Below are 17,759 nucleotides of genomic sequence, written 5' to 3' on the forward strand. Positions count from 1 at the left end.
ATATATCTATAAACCTTTAAATATCTAAAATTCCATTTTAACTAAGCTTCTGAGTTAACTATTACACTTTGAGCAAAAGATATTTGGATGATCAGATAATATTTTTATACTATAATCATCTACATTTTGGACCTTTCCCAAAAGGAACCTCCTATGCTTGAAATCAGGAAGACCTGCATTTGAATCCTGTCTTGAATTCTAATTAAATATAACACTCTGGCTAAGTCATTTAATCAACTTAGACTATACTTTTGTCCACCAGTAAAATAAGGTGACTAGACTTAAGAAACTCTAAGTTACTTTTCAGCTCTGTTTCTATGATTCTGTGACCCCAGATTATTCACGTTCAATGTAATGAAACAATATTTGAATGAATTTTAATCCCCCTTTCTAAATAGAAGGATAGAGAAGTAAAAGCAAACAAGTAATATTTACATTTTTCCTTTCGAATATTTTAAGATACATTTTCTTTTTCAAATGGAAAATAACCATCAGCAATGGTCAAGAAAATAATACAGGGATAAATACAGTGTGAATATCATGTATTTATTTCCCTCATATTTGTGGTCATCTTTGATTTAAGTTTGTACAAAAAAGACCTCACTTCAAGAAATTCCATCTAATGAATTTATCTGGAAGGCATTTCGATGGTATCTGCCACAAAATGTGGGACATTTTGGAAGATATTCCCCTAAATTGTGGAACATTGGTTTGGTTGTGGCTGAACAACTGTTCATAACACTGAGCAAAGCAGGAGGTTTGGAGCAATAGTTTGCTCCCTCTGTAGACCTGTCTCTTTTCAGTTACACTGAAGTTATACCACTAAGGAATATACCACTAAGGAGTGGCTTAGCATAAGTCATGATCATGGGTAGGTTTAAAAGGATAAAGTTGATCATTTGTAAAGTAATAAAGAAAAAGCCACAAGGAGGCACATTTCTTTTGTTTCATCACCTTTATACAAATAACGAATGCTTGCATTTATTAGCTCTTTATATTTCCATCCCCCTGCTATTTTATATGGAGAATAGATTCTACTAAAACTTATCTTTTTTGAGACAGTATGGCTTATTGGAAAGAACCCTAGACTTGCAATCAAGAAACTAAGTCTCAGATCTCCAGTAAGTTTTGTGATATGGGAAATTCATGTAAGACCGCAGAGCCACAAGTTCTTCATCTGTAAAATGGGAATACTTATACCACCTCCTTAACAGTAGTGTTGTAAGAGTGATTTGTAAGTCTTAAAGTAGTATACAAATGTTTGCTATTACTGAGTATGATTGGGAATGGCATATTATCATCAAGGAAAGGCAACTTAAGAAAGTTTTTGTTTTTTTTCCTTTCGTGATAGAGGAAAATTGTTTACTTTTGTTTAAATCTGTGACAATCCAGATGTATTTGTCTTAAAATTTTTAATTTATGGTATTGTGTATATGTACAAATGTATGCATATATGTACTTCTAGATTACATAGCATATAACATATAGCTCTATAAGGTTTTTAATGCATTTGACAAGTATTATCTCATTTTGTACTCACAACAACACTGGGAAATAGATGTTTTATTGTCTCAATTTGAGAAAAGCAGGAACTGAGACAGAGAGATTACATGATATATCCAGGGTCACACTCACATATACATACATACTCAGAGAAAGAGAATTTTAAAAACTGAAGTGCTTAAGGTTGTGATTTGAACTCAGGTCTTGAGTCCAGGCAATAGGGTAGCAATGGTGAATATTTTAGGGAGTTAGTACTCAAACTACAACCGTCACACTGCATGTGAGCCACCCCTTTACCCCAGATACATGAGGGAGGAAGTACTGCCATTGGGCTGCTGGGAAGAGGGGCAGGTGATGAGAGAAATGTCCCCTGGCATAGTCAAGCGGGGAAGGGAACAGCCCACACTCGCACACATACCATAGGTTTGCCAACATGGCCCTAGATTCTATCCAACATACTGTCTATATGCCATATATCATTACATTGTTAAGACCAATTCCTTTTGCCTCTAAATTTCCCCAAGCAGCATTGATTATGGACTCTTCTATCCTGCAGAACTGGTATCATCCTTTAGGAAATGCTCAATGCTTTGTAAGATTTATTTTTCTTCCTAAGGAATTGAGGTTCTGGCCAATAGGGTTGGGATTTGTTTTTATTTTTGTTTTTAACTTGACATTCCTGCTGAATTTAATTATTTACCACACCCTATCCCAGCTAAGAAAATATAACCTTTAAATATTAAAAGAATTTTATATTCTTAAAAGTAAATAAAATAAAGGAAATTCTGTAGCAGGGAGGTAAGAGGTGCAGTGTAGAGTGCACCAGATACAGAAGAGCAAGACTGATTTCAACTTTGTGACTCTAGTTGCGTGTCTGTCCTTGGGCATATTGCAGCATCTCTCATCTTCATAATCTATAATATAAGGGGGGAGTAGTCCAGATGATTTTGAAGGTCTCTTTTGGCTCAAAAACTGTAGGCTGATTTTATAAGTTTGAAGTTCAAAGAAAGCAAAGATAGATCTGTGATCCATTCTTGTTTACTAGCCACAAACCATGCTCTGTCAGATGATGAGAAACAGAGATGCTTTTTGCTTCTCTAAGATCTATGCATGTAAAATCTCTTAAGGAAAGGAAAAAGATGACATTTAGGGTATAGTTGATTTTCTTTTGCTTTTTCAATTGAAATCATTTTACCAATATGCCAAACAAAATTCTGTCAATGGAAAGGAAGAACTAAAAAACTTGTCAAGTAATGTAGATAGATGATGAGGGAACTTTTGAGTTTTGCTATTACTTGCTGTGTACTTGAACAATGTACTATTGTAAACAAATGCTACATGTTTTAATATTTGTTAATAATACCTTTGTATTCTTTTGTAGTTGCAGGCAAAATAAGCACAAAACTATTAAGAAGTACATGAGAATATGTGAACCTTTAATCACTTCAATGCAGAAAGGTACTAGGTAAGTACAGGTATAGCTATTATATTAGCACATAGTAAGTTTGCTACTATCTGTCTGCCTTTTCTCATTTTTTTTTTTTGGTACTAAAAGTGTTTAAGCCTCATCGTTTCTTCCTCCAATTTTCCTTTTAAAAATCTCTTACAAAACCCTTTTTGCTTTCTATCTTTTGAGGGGGAGGGCAGAGCATTAGAAAGATACAATAAGACCTCAAGTATTTTGCTTTAAAAGTACTGTTTTCTACTCCCCTTTCAGGTCTTTCATTCAATAGCTATGAAACAGATAGATTTAAATTGATCCTTCTCTTTAAGTTTTCTGGATAAGTCATGGTACAGGAAGGACATGTGGTTGTGTGATTTTTATGGGTGCTGAGTTTGTCTCCTCTCCGCCTTACTTTCCACACACTTACTGGTTCATGAAATTATATAATTATGGATTGTTCTGTAAAATAATGGATTTAGACTAGATGATTTCTTAGATCTCTGCCATTTAAAAATTCTATCATTCTATCTAGTCTCTAAGGTGAAAGGGAAAAAGGATTGGCATTGGCGGGGGGGGGGGGGGGGTGTCATTTGTAGGTTTCTGTAAGGTTCAAGCAAAATACTTGAGGTCTAATAGTATCTTCCTAATGATCTGCTCTCCTCTCCAAAAAAAAAAATGGAAAGCCAAAAACTTTTTAAAGAGAATTTAATGAAGGGAATTGGAAAAAAAAAAGGATACTGTGAAGTTTAAGGAATGTTAATGCAAAAAATGAGGGAGGAAGAAGGTGGAAATATCTGTGGCATTCACATTCTATATAAAATGCATCTTTAAAGGTCATCTGAAGATAAGGAATTTTGCCCTAGTTTGTAGTCTGCATGTGAAAAAACAAATATCACCTGATGTAAGAGGTTAGAAGTAGGAAGAAGAAAATCCCATCTGTTATCTCTGAATCCCTTTCACTCTCCTCTCATGACACAGTGGTATTTTTTATTTACAAGTTGACAGAATGTTCTGTCTGTTTTTCTACTATTCTAATCCTAATACTCCTAGGTAAGTAGAGGAGCCAGTTACACCTGTCTGTCCTCAAGTCAGGTTCTATTTTCAGAGAGATAAGGACAAAGTTTACAGGAACAGAGGTTTTGTCCCCATTTATTTGCCCTATTGTATACCCAGGGTGTGTAAGATTCTTCAACAGAAACCTGTTCATTTGAGGATACAGGTAAAAGACTGAATAAAAATGGAGGTGGTGGTGGTAATCTTTTCTCAAAGGCCTTTACCATTTCCTCTTTCCCTCCCTCACCCTTTAGCCCAAATTCCCAAATATGACTGCTTCCTATTACTGGATCTTATCTTTTCCACAATCCCCTACAGGTCAGGAAGTGAGCAGAGTTCATCTTGATATTTCCAACACTGAATGTGTGTTTGACTTGTTTGACTTGCGGGGTTAGATTGCAAGCTTGAAGCTTGGGACAGCATAGATTATTACCCAGCCTCCTCATCTTCCCCCACACAACAGAGACATATGTGTTTTCAGCGCTTACATTCAAAAGAGAAATTAACAGATGCTCCCAAAGTCATAATGTTATAGGAACTGATAGAGTCCGAGAGAAAACTTAAGAGTCAATGTGCACTGAGCAAACATTCAAGCGGAGCTTTCAGATATCCTTAAATCCATGATACTGACAGTTTACGGACAGGCAGGGATGATGAGTCTTTTCTACCGCTGTTACATGGGTGTCCAATTATCTGTGTGCAGGATTTGTGGGAGGAGATAAGGAGGAGAGCAAGGTAATCCCCAGTGGTTTAAACAGTAACCCCCCCGCCCCCCGCCTTCATCCAAAAGAATCAGTCTCTCCCCGGACAGCTGCTGCGGCCACACCACAAACTTAAAAGCTGCCCTCCCGTACAGAGCGTGCCTCTCCACACCACCCGCCCCTCTCACAAGCTCCAGCTGTTGCCACGCTCCGGGGCTAGTCCCGGGACTGCATTTGAGGGAGCAGCAGCGCCCTCTGCTTTCGGTTCCCGCCTCTGCAGCAACTGCCGCCCAGCTTAGCCGCCTGGGCCGCTGCCGCTGCTTTTGCAGCCGCCACGGCTCAGCCCCAGCTGCTCGCCCAGGCTGACCTAGAGCGAGGTGGAGCCCCGCCATCCCATCGGTTTCCAGCTTCAGACTTGTGGCTCTCTTAGCGCAGTTTATTCCCTCTCGCATTCGGCAAATTCGGCAGGAAGAGAAGAAAAAGAAGGGGGGAAAAAGAAAGAGGAAAAATCAAAGCCAGGTAAAGAAAGCGCATCCCGGGTCACCTGCTGGTGGGCTGTCGCACACTTCTACAACTTGAGCTCCAAGAGCGGTTAAGCAGAGGAGTGGGGTGGGGAGCACTGCGTGTTCCTGAGCTAGGGCGCAGAGCAGAAACCCGCACGGCCTGGAGCATAGTGTAGTTAAGGGAGCGCACGCTGTAAGGACGGGGCTAAAGCCCCCGTGATCGGATGGGTGAGAGACTTGTGCCCGGAGAGAGAGCGCGGGTGCCCGAGTGTGGGACAGGAGGGTTTGAGGAGGGCTGTGGAGACGGAACTCATCCGTCTATGGGATGCCTGATCATTGAGAAAAGTTACTAGTTACCGAGAATGTTCCGTCTGGAAAAGAACTTTACTGACTCTGTTCTCAATGCCAAGTCACAGCTAACCTGTTCTCTAAATAACGTAAGCGCTACAGGTTTCAAGACCAATAAAACAATGGCAGAAGAAAGATAGTGAAAGAGGTTTTTGCTCCCGAGTAGATTTCGTACCCTTCTTTAAAAAAAAAATGTTGCTAATACATAAGTTGTGTATGTATATGAGGGTAATTGGTCATTATATGTGCGTTGTGGGGAGAGGGGGATGGATGCGAGTGTTGGAAAAGGGGGATGGATGCGAGTGTTGGTAAAATCTATATCTTTAAGGTGAATTGCAGCAGTCAGATTAGATTGTTAATGGATGCTTCCTTGTCTAAGACTGACAGTAGAAATGGAGTTAGACATCTGCCACATGCCTGCTGCTGGGGAAATGGAAATAATGGCGAAATTCCTTGGGGATAGGAGGAATATCTCTCTCTCTGTCTCTGTCTCTGTCTCTGTCTCTGTCTCTGTCTCTGTCTCTCTCTCTCTCTCTCTCTCTCTCTCTCTCTCTCTCTCTCTCTCTCTCTCTCTCTCTGTCTCTGTCTCTCAGCAGTCTTTAGAATGACTTGCATGTGGCAGGAACACATGAGTTTCATGCTGGGCTGAACCATAAATTTATTCCCCGGGCAGTCTGTAAGCAGCTTCCTTTGTACACTTCACCACAAGTTGACACATTAATTCACTCACTTGGTCTGGGATCATGCAGATATCTGCCCTGGTTGACTTTCCTTCCCTAATGAGTTGGGTTATCCAGTATCCCTTTCCCTGAAGTGATTGTTGCTTTCCCCCCCTCACACTAGCTAGCGTGTTTCATTAGAAATGGACTTGACAGAAAGGAGGAAAGGAGGTTTTTGAAGCCTTAAAGACCTTTTCTCCTCACTTGCCAGCTAACTGGAGTTTCACCAATGCTATAGGTTCTAGCACCTTAACCCAATATGGGGATATTTCTTGAAGCCACAACGTTAATAACACATCACCAAGCCCTTCTGGAAGGCAAATGCTAAAGTTAATGTTTGTCTCAAGTCACTCCCGAGCAAAAATGGAAATATGCTGGCAGGTTACTTTTAAAGCCTCCAACCAAAAAAAGAAATGGGTCCCAACTTCCAAAGCTAGGACTACTGAATCCCTTCTGGTTCCCTCAATTTTAAAATGGTACATGTGTGTATGTGTGTATGGGTTTATGAGGTGGGAGAAGGATAGTCCTCCAAAAAAATTTTAAAAATCTTAGTATTCTTAGCATTTATTCCTGTTAACTGGAGAGAAGAGCTAGAGCCACTTCTTACTTGGAGAAAGCCTTGCTTGTTGATATGTACCCATAGCAACTAAAAGGGCTATGACAGCAGCCTGTAACCTCCAAAACAACTACAATGGGTGAGTGTGTATGCCTGTCTTCCTATTTCAAACTATAGGAATCTCTACCCTTTTTCCATTTCAAAGGAGTCCACTTCAGGGGACTAGATAAGTAGGAGGAATCAGAGTCCTAATTAAGCAGGAGACAATTAAAAGAAGCCTGAGGTAGTTGGTAGATTTATGGGGTCTGGAGTCAGGAATGCCTGAATTCAAATTCTGATTATCTAAACTTCCCTAGGTCATATAAAATCTTTGAGCCTTTGTTTCCCCAATCTATAAAATAGGAATAGTAAAAGTTAGCATTTATGTAGCTTTTTGGGTCCCATGAGACAGAGGCTAATTTTTAGCTACATTTTACAGATGAGGAAACTGAAGCTAAGAGGTTAAATTAGTTCACCAGAAAAAAAGAGCTAGTGTATAAGGCACATTTGAACTCTAGGCTTCTCAATAGAATACTTAAACTTGGAATCACTTACTTGCAGTTAACACCTACCTCTGAGGGTTGTGAAGCTCAGATTAAATAATGCATGTAATGTGATTTGCAAATCTTAAAGTACTATTCCATAAACATAAATGTGAGTTTTTATTAATTAGCTCTCACTATTATTATTTAGCTCTTAGTATATATATATATTATATATAATATATATTATTATACATATAGATAAACATATGAAAAGGGACTTAGTAGGAAAAGTTACTTATTTCCATTGCTAAATTTTCAGTAGGAATGTGTTAATATGTGAAATGAGAAATTCATACTCAATCCTACTTTAGTCTTAATAGATTATCTGCAACTCAAGACTATTACTAAAACCCAAACTTCATGTTTTGCATACACCTAATAGGTATGTTTCATTTGAGCACATTGGAATCCCAATGACCTATGTCCTATGAGTTCAAACCATACAATACTCTTTTTGAGGTAAGTCTTTGGGTAGGTTATTTAAGAATGTTATTTCTAGGACCTTGCTCACTATCTATATGGGGGAATTGATCATTCGGTGGGGGTCAGGGAGAAATGCAGGCAGGTCAAGACTACATCCATATTTGGGTAGGGTTCAAGTTTTATTAGATATTAAAGGGCTAATGTTTATTGAAGGGGAAGAGGAATTTAACAAGGAGACAGGAGACCTGGATTCACTTCAACCTGCTAGTTTGTGTATGTGTGTGTGTGTGTGTGTGTGTGTGTGTGTGTGTGTGTGTGTGTGTGTTTTATCTGTCACATGAAGGGTTGCCTTAGAGAAGTATTACGGTCCCTTCCAAGGTCTTTGTAAAGTTGGATGAAGAGAGTTTTTAAATATATATTTTAACTGATTACATAGTAAGTCAATAGCTATAAGTTGTTGGAGGAAAATAACACCCACTGGGATTCATGTAGCTTTCTTCCAATTAGTGGCTTCTTGACCTCAGTACCTAAAGTAATGACTATGGGTCAACTGTACTAATGTTCCCTAGTAAATAGCCATTTGCCCCTTCATCTAAGAAGAATAATGTGATTTATGATGACAGAACAACAAAGGATATGACCCCCTTTATTTTCCTGCCTGTGCCCATCTGGAAAGAGAAAGGCTAGTAAAAATGCTTGACACTAGTGATTGCTAATAATAAAAAATTTAAAAATAATCTATGTTTATACCTAAGAAAATCCATATGAGCAGTCTGGCTAGAAGCTAGGTCAATAATTGCTCTGAAATTCTTTCTGTATTTAACCATTTTTTTTTCATGTAAACCAATTGACCTCTTATATCCTGTCCAGGTGTTAGCTAGACATGTCTCATATGTGATACAACTAGTATATTTACCTTTATCATCATTGTTTTTAATCAACATTTACTGGTTTTATATTTGCACAGAGGAGGAGCTGCGGTTCCATGTATGGCAGGTAGGGTAACAAAGCAACATAAGGTTCACATAAGAAGCTATGGGTTTGAAACTAAAGGCACCTACTGTAGCTATATTATAATCACATAGTCTATTTTTTTCCTTTAAATGAGGAAAGATATTATTTGGGGCCGGAGCTAAATGAGGACAGGAAGGACTATAATGCTTGGTTTTATATGTGCAAAACCTGCATATGCTCATTAAATAGGAATAGAAATTTTTAAAAGTTTCATCTTTTTCCTGTAGAAGATTATAAATAGCTGTTTTCTGGAATTGCCATTAGTACTGAGTTGTTTAGTGCCTGCTTATTGGTTTTTATATTGTCACTAACTAGTTACTGATATTTTTATTATTGATACTAAATATAAACTCCATAGCTTTGAGGTAAGAAAAAATTTATTATAGAGACAATTCTCTAGCACTTGCTCTGACTTGATGTTTTCTCAGTGTGCCCAAGTTTAAAAAAAAATAGCTTGTTTATGTATTTGAAAAAAATTGAAGACACCCAAATCATAACCTTTATGTTATTTGCTGTCATAACATATTGCTTAGGAAGCATCTCTGGATATATATGAATTTATTTAAAACAACAGTAATAATAACAATTATCCTTCCCTTTAATACTGGGAGCTGGATGAATCAGCCAATTAAAATTCAGTAAGAAATACAATGGAGACATTAGGTGGTGCAGGATAAAGCATAGGTACTGAACTCAAAAGGACTTAAATTTAATTCCTACCTCAAATGCTTAATACCTGTGTAACCCTGGGTAAGTAATTTTACCCTATTTGCCTTAGTTTCCTCATCTGTAAAATGAGCCTGTAAAGGAAAAGGCAAACCACTGTAGTATTTTTGCCAAGAAAACCCAAAATGGGATCACAAAAAGTTGGAAATGACTGAACAACAACCACTACAACAAAGGGTTCACAACACAATCGCCTCTTAAACCAATAAAACATTTTAAATCTTTAAAAGAAAAAAACAACAACTTTTTAATCTACATGGATTAGAAAGGAACCAAGAGCAGGTTTGTCATCTCTGAAACAGATCTATAACAATTGTTATTGAGTAATGAGATACTCACACATATATTTGTATACAGCTACTGAGGGAATTTGTTTTGCTTGACCATGCATATTTGTTACAAGAAATTTGTTTTGCTTTCTTTTCTTTTCAATGAGGTAAGCCATGGGGTGTGAAGAGAGAAAATAGATTTCTGTTCATTTAAAACAAATAGAGAGGTAGTAGTGGTGAGATTTACTACAAATGTGAAATGTTGCAGGCCCTTTCAAATGAGGTCACTGTATTATTAGTTTTACTGAATTGTTTTACTTTATTACAAGAGACCTCTCATGAAGTGGGAGTACTCTGTAAATGTTTGTGAAATAAAAACAAAACACATCAATAAAATTTGAAAAAGAAGCAGTTAGGACCCACTAGTGAAATAGGTAATTATTTACATAGGTGCTTTATTTCTTAGAGCTTTTAAGATATGTGCTCCCAAGTTGGTAAGAATTTTCCAAACTATCAAAAATCTCCTGCTAGGGTAAGAAAAGGAGAATTTCCATAGACTTATCTAGGATATCTCTAACTCTGACTACATCATAATTAGAAAGAACAGTAAGCAGCAGTGAAATTAAGAGATAGAAAAATAAAGCTGTTGGACATCATTTTTTGTTGAGCAGCAATTATGAAAATAAGTTTATTTCACTCTATGAGTCTGGGGGAAAATCAAAAAGCATTACTTGCGGCCTTGATAAAAAGGAATGATGAAAATGCCCACAAACCTATATTCCTTCACTGGTCCAGAACTTGATACACACACCCCAAAAGCTTCCTAGTATATTGTTTTTCATTGCACATAGTAGGTCTTTAATATTTGAATATTCAATGGAATTCTTATAGGACTATTCAGAATTTCATTCCACTTATCAAGTCTCCACAGTGTATTTTAACCTTTTTATTTTATTTTATATTCTTAAGATCATAAAACCACACATTGAAAGACGAGAGAATTTAGAAAAACTCCACTCTTTTATATCTTAAACAATGAGATTGTTACTGAAAATTGAGTCATTTTTGTAAGCTGTAGGCCCCCTCCCTCAATATCTCAATGCATCCAAACACCATATATAACACTTTGAGCATACTCAAAGCTGAATAAATGTTTGTTACCTTTAAACATTTGTTGACTGCTTCTTTTGTGTTGTGACCCTTAAAACTAAGTCTCAAGATCAAGGAGATCATGACCTCTTGCTTCAGGTATTATACTGACTTGGATGAAAAATAGCCTTTATTTTCTTACACCATCTTGTAGATCAGAAGACTTAAATGTACGTAAATATAGTTTTTGTTTTGTGCATTTTCTGCAAAATGTAACATTTTGTTCTTTACTCACTGATGACAAGGTTATTATCAAGTTCAAATTTATCAGCAAAGTTGCCTATTTTACTTTTTATAATGTCAGGGAATCATAAATAACATTTATGTGGATATAATATGAATATCTTGCACAGAATAGGGCCAAAAGATCTATAAATGTGAAGAACTTATCTCAGGGAAATTCCATAACAAATAAATGATCATTGGTTTCTAACTACAGTAACTTTGAATCTGTAGTATGATGACAACATGCTGTACAAATCATTTGTATCTATTATTACGGTTAGCATTATGTAAATGTAACTATGTTTTTACAACCTTTAGATAATAACTTTAAATATTTATTTTATTTCAGTAAATATTACTCAATTACACGTAAGAAAAATTTTAACATTTATTTTTTTAATTGAGCTTCAAATTCTCTCCCTCCTTCTTGTTCTTCTCTCCTTGAAAGGGCAAGCAATCAGATAGATATTTAAGGAACTTTTATTAAAGTCTGATTGGGGATCATAGAATTTGAAATGGGAAGAAACTATAAAAATCATCTACTGAAATCCTCTCATTTTGCATAGGAGGAAACTAAGGCTTCAAAAGATTGCCAATTCCATGTAGCTAGTAAATGAAATAATTGAGATTTGAACCAAGGTCTACTTACTCCAAAACTATTGCTTTTTCTTTTATATTACACAATAAAATACATTTTCAGTTAGTTCATCTCTCTATTAATAATGTTTAACACTTGTAGAGCAACAATCTAGTTTTTAGCTACTAATCTTTCCCTTGAAAGCCTTAGATTGTTTCATTAATTCTTAGCAAGCCTCAGTGAGCTGGCTGACATTGTAATATTATCCATGTGTAGAAACCCATAAAGTGGGGAACAGAGAATTAAGTGAACTAGGGTCAGTAGACTTTAGTGTAAAAGTGGGCTCAGGGGAGGATAGTGAAAACTATGTTGGAAAATATGGTCTGGGACCAAGAAATGAAATGTAAAAGACCAACTGAAAACTTGAAGACTGTTCAGAAATATCATGACTTTATATTATGAATATTTTCTTCAAGAGAGTTTTAAATATATTGGATTATTAAATAACTGGCAAAAGTTAAAATGTATGTTAAGTGTATCTTAACTGTCAAGAAACAACTGGTATAGGCTCTTTAGCTACCTGTGTACCATCATTTTATCATTTGGTTAGAAAGTTTTGGTTCAGTCATTTTCAGACATGTACAGCTCTTCCTGAACCCACTTGAGGTATTCTTGACAAAGATACTGGAGTGCTTTGCCATGTCATTCTCTATTTCTTTGTACAGATGAGGAACTGAGGCAGACAGGATTGAAGTGATTTGTCCAGGTCACACAGCTTTTAAGTGTCTGAGGTCAGATTTGAACTCAGGAAGATGTCTTTGATTCAAAGCCTGACACTATCTACTATACCATCTTGCTGTATGGAGAGAAGATAGATATCAAATTAGAAGAAAGACTAAAGATGAGGAGATACACTTATGATCACAGGAGCTTCAATCAGACCTAATTAAATTAAGAAACATTGAAAATAGTCAAAGTAAAAATACTAATCTTTTCTTTGAGAACTGTAAAGATATTGTAGGAAGAGTGATATCCCAACCCTTATATCCAGGCAAGTTTGTTTAGTCTTTCCTTAAAAGGTGTTGAGATCATTGTTAAGGCTTCATGTTCTCAAGATGGTAACAGTTCAGGGTGTTGACTTCACTTTCTGGTTACCTGAATACAAAACCAACACAAGGAGCTTCAGAAACTCTCAGATGCAATGGTGGACAAAATGATGGGCAACTCAGATGAGGATGTTTTGCTCAGTTTAACCATCTGGAAAAATACTCTTCACCTGTCCTAGATGACTATCCTCTTACTGTGTCCAACTAATCTTTGTGTTAACTGTTGAAAGAGTTCTAATTGTCTCATTTTCCCCCATTGTCACGTATAATCTGTTAAGTCATTGTCCTGAATTCAGCCTAGTCATTTTGAATGCAAAGCAATTACTAGAAAGACCAATAGAGTTAAGAAATCATTTTGATTAGAAAAGTGGACTTAATCTGATTAAGAAGTGACATGTCATCCAGTTGGAGGGAAGAATGACAGAAGACTGAAATCCTTATTGCCTCACAAAACAGTGAAAAACAATTGAGGAAAAAATGAGACTGCAGAGAATTTGTACATGAAATCAGAAAGAAGATAACAAATAAAAACTTTAAAGTTACATTGTAAAATGAAGTGGGTACATTATATGACCTCTGAGATTCTTTCTAGTTCTAAATTCATGAGCATATTACCCTCTGATCTAATTTTAAGGTCAGCAGTAATGAAATCTCCATGTCTGGATGCAGCTTCTCAGTACCATGAAGAAGTATTTGAAGAAGTAGAAAGTAAAAATGCCTCTTAGGAAAGTAAAGTAGGTAAAAGTGACTAGACACATACTAGAGAGGGCTGAACTTTAATTACACTAATAGGGAAACTTCCCCCAAAAGCATTATGATCACAAACTAAGCACTTTGGGGAAAATGATCAGCTATCAACTTATAGGTTTCACTTTTCATCTCTCTATTTTAAGACAATTGCCTGTACATGCATTGAGGTCATCTTTGATTAAAAACCAAAACAGCAATGACAATAGTAACAACAAAAAACATTCCTTTCTAAACATTCTTTTTCCATCAGACCACAACATTATGGTCATACAACTGTCTGAGAGGCATAGAGAATACAAGATTTTACTGTGTCGATTTATTAATTTTACAAAAGCATTTAATGTCATAAAATAAAATACAGTCTTGAAGATTCTCTTCACATGAGATGCCTCTCATGTTTGAATTAAAATTATATAGAAATATGTATCATGTGATTCAGCCAGTCAATAGGACAATACCCAGCACATTCTGTACTCCAAGCACTGTACTGAGTGCTGAAGATATACAGAAAGGTAGATGTGACTACAGAAATAACTTTTAAAATATTTATATATTGATATTATTATGTATATAATTTGAATAAATTTTTAATATACATTCTTGTTATAATCTTATTATATTGTAATTATTCATATTATAATTTCATCAAATCCAGGATTCAGTATTATTTGTTAAATAGAAAAAGAGAACTCACATTGTCCATCTTCCTTTTCCTTTACTCCAGAAATGACATTTGATTTGTTAAAACTTCCCAAGTGTATTCTGCATATATTCAAGATTTTTGACTTCCTACCTTGTTCTATATCAGTATTTTGATTTATAGAGGACTCTGCTGGTTGAAAATAGGTTGAGGGTCTCAAAGAATGAAGTGTAGGATATTCTATGTTCATTTAAATTATGCATGAAAAGGCATCACTGGTTGAGTATACTATACCTGAAGCAGGCAATATAAAGTAGTGAAAAGATTCAATTATTATTTAGAAAAGAAACATTAATTTTATTACTTTTATGAACTATTGGCATATAGAAGTAACATTCCTGACCTTCAGTAAAGAATACTAACATTTAATTGGTCCTATCAGTAGTAGTTATTACATCATTCAACTTCATCTTATACGGTTATAGCAAATATCATTCAGTTCCTATTTTGACATCCAAAATTGACTCAGTTTTTATGTCCAAGAACTGAATGTAGTATGTAAAGAATTAAAATTAATATCCAGTACTCCAAGTATTATATTTAATACTATTTATTAAATTCAGCTTGAAGCAAAGGGAAAGTGAAAGCTAGGGAAACCAAGGGAGCTGCTCCCCATCTCCACATCGATCCAGTCAGAGAGAGAGAGAGAGAGAGCCCCTGAGAGAGCATGACCAAAACTGAAACTCAAACTTCAATCAAACTTCAATGCATATTCATAAAAGGGAAAAGGGGATTGTGGGAAATACAGTTTCCAGGGTTCAAGATTCCAATCAATACACCTATATGAGGAATAAAAACCAAGAGCATAAGATACTGTTAAATCCTTTGAATTTAGGTATGCTTAACAGCAGTAGCAGGAACTAGAACCATCCCAATTGTTGTGACATCTATTCTACTTGGACTGGGCTATTTTTTCTCTAAAAGGTGTTGAAACTATCCTTAAAACTTGATTGTATGGGAGGATGAAGGCTTGAGCTACTCATGTAGCTTCCTGATCATATAACTAAGGGCGAAGCTAAGTGGCATAGTGTATAGAGTGTGAAATGGGATCACAAAAAAGTCAGACTTGACTGAAATGAAATGAAAGAAAACATGTAACTAAAACAAGACAAGCCAGTAGTAGCACACAAGTCGCTGTCTCCCCAGGCTTTATCATAGTGCAAGCTTCTTTTGCAAATACGGAAGCAAGGAGAGTCTGCCCAGCTGCATCAGTGTTCTAGACTTAACTGAATGTCCTTTCCATGCTATCATTAAATAAATTTTTTTTAGATGGTCTACAAGTTTCTCTTTTTGTTTCAGGGACCATAAGTCTTGCCTTGCCTAGTCCTCTACCGAATGATGCTTCTAAGATGTTTTGTTTTTCTAGGAACTTGATTATTCCTCCTGTAACAATGTTTTTGTGACTATTATTTCACTTAGAACATCCTTATTTTACAAATAAATTCAAGTTATGTGTAAGCCGTAAAGAGGGGAGGGAAATGAATGAGAACTTAAGAACCTATCATAAGCCAGCCACTAGGCTAAAGGATTTACAAATATTATGTCAATTAATCTTTGTATGTTCTACTACTATCCCCATTTTATTGTTGAGAATGCTGGCTTGTCCATGGTCACCCACCTAGTGTCTGAGGCCATATTAAAACTGAGGTCTTCAAGACTCAGTGCATCATCCATTGTCTCATCTAATTGCCTCTAATATGGATGAAAGTCAGCTGTAGTGTCAAAAAGACCTCAGTTCAAATCTTGCCCATAACACATATTGACTGTTACCCTAGAAAAGTTGCTTAACTTCCAAGTGTCCAAGAAAATTTTTTGATTCTCAAGTTGTAAAACTTGTGCCAATCAAGACTGGTAAACAGGGTTGCCTCAGTGGAAGTTCACTATCTATAGTGATGAATTTATATATGCAGGTTAAGAGGAATTCCAAATTAAGTAGTTTTTAATAATCAGGCAATTCTCATCTTAGTTGGTACAGAATTACCTTACTTCAACCACTTTCAAGACTTTCTTAGGGTTTCTTGTAGGACCACAAGATTTTAGATTTAGAGCCATAATGGAACCCTTGGGTTGAGCGCTCTCTTTTTACAGATAAGAAAACGGAGGCAGAGAGTTTGTTAAATGATACCTAGTATCAAACAAGTAGTAAGTACTTGGGTTGGAGTTATACTTTGTTATTGGGAAAAGATAAATATTTAAGGTAAATTAATCTATTCTGTTTCCAAAAAATATTTTTTTTATTGGTCAATATCCTGAAGTCTTCACAAAATTCTTGTTCTCAGGAAGACAAAATAATTGACTTCTGAGAAAAGAAATGACTGTTTCTGGAAAATATTTGTTGGTCAGTTTTACCAAACATCATGAATTGATTGATTTGTCACACTTGATTTTTTTAAACTTTTTATCATGAAAAACATACTTCCATATTGGTCATTGTTGTAAGAATAAACTCATACAAAGCCAAGACCCCAAAACAAAACCATAAATATACTTGTGTGAAAGATGGTTGTTTTGATTCACATCTATCAGACTCCAACAGTTCTTTCTTTGGAGGTGAATAACAATCCCTGTAACAAATCTTTCAGGATTGTCCCAGATCATTGCATTGTTGATAATAGTGAAGTTTTCTACCCACCTATTTCAGCTTATCATCATACAATATTCCTGTTACTGTGTATAATGCTCTGCTTATTTTACTCTGCACTAGTTCCTGCAGATCTTTCCAACTTTTTCTGAAATCATCTTGCTTATCATTTCTTATAGCACAATAGTATTCCATCACCAATATGTACTACAATTTGTTCAGTCATTCCCCTATAAAGAGATATCCTCTCAATTTCCAATTCTTTGTCACTACAGAAAGAGCTGCTACAAATATTTTTGTAGGAGTAAGTTCTTTCTTCTTTATTATCACTTTGGGATTTAGACTCAGTATTAGTATTACAGGATAAAAGGGTTTGCATATTTTTATGGCCCTTTGAGCATAGTTCCAAATTGTGCTCCAGAATAATTGAATCAATTCACAACTTCACCAACAATGCATTAGTGTCTCAATTTTGCCACATCTCTTCCAATATTTGTCACTTTTCATTACTGTCATATTGACCAATCTGATAGATGTGCGGTGATACTATAGCATTGTGTTAATTTGTATTTCTCTAATCAAAAATGATTTAGAACATTTTTTCATATGATTATTGATGGCATTGATTTCTTCATCTGAAAATTGTTCATATCCTTTGACCATTTGTCAATTGGGGAATGACTTGTATTCTTTTAAATTTGACTTAATTCTCTATAAATTTGAGAAATCAGACTTTTATCAGAGAACTTGTTATAAATGTTCCCCCAATTTGTTGTTTCCCTTCAAATCTTGGTTACATTAGGGGTTTTTTGGACAAAAGCCTTTTAA

At 35.8% G+C, this 17,759-nt stretch overlaps 1 protein-coding gene across 4 annotated transcripts in view; it reads left to right on the forward strand.

The window, feature by feature from the left end:
* Window positions 1-4,805: 4,805 nt before the first annotated feature.
* SEMA3D (semaphorin 3D) overlaps window positions 4,806-17,759 on the forward strand; it is a 242,136-nt gene continuing 229,182 nt past the window's right edge. For all 4 annotated transcript variants that reach the window (XM_056799465.1, XM_056799464.1, XM_016426051.2 and 1 more), the window contains exon 1: window positions 4,806-5,220. The gene's annotated coding sequence lies outside the window, so the exon portion shown is untranslated. The remainder of the gene's footprint in view (window positions 5,221-17,759) is intronic.

Source organism: Monodelphis domestica, chromosome 5, assembly GCF_027887165.1.
Source record: "Monodelphis domestica isolate mMonDom1 chromosome 5, mMonDom1.pri, whole genome shotgun sequence".
Taxonomy (NCBI): Eukaryota; Metazoa; Chordata; class Mammalia; order Didelphimorphia; family Didelphidae; genus Monodelphis; species Monodelphis domestica.